This window comes from Cibotium barometz, chromosome 49, assembly GCF_041138505.1.
Source record: "Cibotium barometz isolate CiBa-2024 chromosome 49, ASM4113850v1, whole genome shotgun sequence".
Lineage (NCBI taxonomy): Eukaryota > Viridiplantae > Streptophyta > Polypodiopsida > Cyatheales > Cibotiaceae > Cibotium > Cibotium barometz.
Genome location: NC_141094.1, coordinates 11894625 through 11897272, shown reverse-complemented (window position 1 = coordinate 11897272; position 2648 = coordinate 11894625).

The window sequence follows — 2648 nt, the reverse complement described above, 5'->3', positions numbered from 1 at the left end:
ATCCATCTTCCTTATCAGCATCATTAGCAGATTCGAGTGTTAAGTCCTCTACTGAGACTTCCTCGACATGCAGAGCTGTTGTGGATGTATCCCTATAGTACAAATCATCTAGAAGGGCACGTGGTTGTACCATTCGTATAGGAATAATATCATATCCATCTGAGTCACAAAATTGAATTGGCTTCTGTAAAGCACATGTCGATAATGTTGCAAGGACATGACTCCATTCTAATGGATCAATTAAATGCTCAGGGAAGGGTTGTGGAATGTATGCCTCGTCTGATACACTTCGATTACCCTTAAGTCTCTCAGTGTTGAAATCCCTACATGAGGCTCCACACATCCATAGATCTTCTCGTCCATCGGACAATGTAACTCTTGAGCCCTCAGATGAAGCAGAATCAAACTCATCTATTGGAGACCTTGTTACATCACGATATGAGTGATTTCTTAGGTTGACCCTGGTGATGACAGAATCATGTCGGAGGTACAAATAATTGTATCCCCAATCTTGAATCATTTGAAATTGTCGCATGAATGGTCTACCCAATATCACTTCATATTTTGGATGTTGTCCAAAATCTACTACTGCAAAGGTGTGCTCATATTCAATCCCACACGTGGTGACCAATATGTTCTCAAGCAACCCAAGGGGATGTTCTAAGCTTCCATCAGCTAGCTGCAAGCGCATCCTGGTACTCCTAATAGCTGGTTTGCCCCATTTTTCCCAAATGGACCTTATCACAATGCCCACTCCTGCACCACTATCAAGTATTGCAGTTGAAGATACTTTTCGCACTTCTAATGGGAGGGTAGCATTTCCCTGATCGTCTTCACAAAATTTTTCTACTTTGTTGATAGGAACAGGCATAACATGTTTTGTCTCAGGGTGTATAGTACACTCATGGTGACCCTTTTGTAGCAATACCTGCTCTGACAAACATGTGGCAATATCATTCCACAACTCAGGTCGAATTTTTATCAAATCAAGCAAAGGTAAGCTACAAGCTACTGGTGCTGACAAAATAGCTTGCACCATACTCATATCTTTCTCCTTTGTCAACCTTTTATGCATGGAGGGTATCCTCAAGGTTTGAGAACAGTTCTCATATTCTCCCAGATATGATGGTAAGGTTTTCATTGTATGCTTACTTCTAGGAGAAATAATTGTTTGAACTTCCTCCTGGATGCTTGGGTGTCTAAATTTGTTTTCTGTGCCCCTGGTAAAATCCACCTCAGAGAATGGAGGCGAACTAATAGAAGACATGTTCTCATGAACTTTCTCATGAACTGCGGCCCACATCTCATTTGCCATGTCCTCATTAGCATCAATAACTTCATCATTGCATGGGAAGACAAGGCTAGGTGGTGGCAGATTACCCCCTTTCAATTGGGTGTCAATTGGTGCAGACCTTTCGCTATGAGCTTGTGAAATGAGGTCACTCTTCATTTCCCGACTCGATGACACTTCTGGTATGGTTTCTAATGTAGGCTTAAGAGAGGTTGGGCCCCGAGGAATAGGTGATGGTGGTCCCTCAAGTATTGACTGAGCTTCCCTAATGAGTTGCTGATGTACAGCTAGATTGATCTTCTCCTCACGAGGGTTTGGGTATTCTAGTTTGATCCCTCATGTTTTGTTTTGAGGCTTCTTGAGAACTAGTGGATGTACTTTTAGTTTGTTTGTTTCGGTTCTTCTTCCTCCGAGTGGTCTTTTTTCTATTGGACTGTAGGGTCTTGTCCACTAGATTTGTCTTTGCATCCCTAGTTTGAGGTGTCTCATCAGTTTGCATTTCTGCATTTCGTGGTCATGACTCTAAGTGGCACGACATCATCATTCTCAGATGAAGGTGGCGATGGAATTGCCCCTACAAGGTTGAGTGAGACCTTTGGTTGAGAGGTGCCCTCCTCATGTGGTTTCAGCAGACAGTCTTTTGGGAAGTGTTCTACACAACACCCTAGACAATATCTTTCAATTGGTGGAAACTGTTGTACTGTTGTATTGGATCGAGATGCTTGCCTTGAGCGATGTGGACAATCACGAGCCCAATGGGGTTCTCCGCACTCATAACAGGGGCCCATTGGTTTGGCCTCTACTTTCCTTGGCTGCCATTGACCTGAGGGACCTGGAGTCCTAGGTTGGTAGCCGCCTAGCAACATTAAAGAGTTTTGTTCCCCTGGTTGAGCGTCTAGTGCTGGGCTTGGGTATGCGGGACTTTCAAAGATATTTTCTTTGGATGAATATGATGCATATTCTTCCTCCACATAGCCTGGGTTTATTAAGTCTCTACACATATTTGAATTGTCGTAGTCAACAACCCTCACAGGAGCAGTCTCTAGAGCAGGAGGTTGAGCACCAAGAACAGGTCGTGCTTGCTCGTGTCATCGGTGGCTTACGTTCAAAACTAGTATACTGTTGATACCTTTGTGGAGCCACTCCACCCCTCGGCTGCTCATGTTCCTGTCTCATTCTCGCGATGCGAGTACATTCCTGTGTGGTATGAGTAAAGTTCCAAGCACAGGCTTGGCACCACTTCTTTGTGGGTTGGTTTGTGACTAGAGGAGAAAAGGTATTACAGTCCTCTGTTTTATGGTCACCGCCACATGCTCCACAAAGATGAGGACCTGTAGGAAGTACACTCCTCATTCTC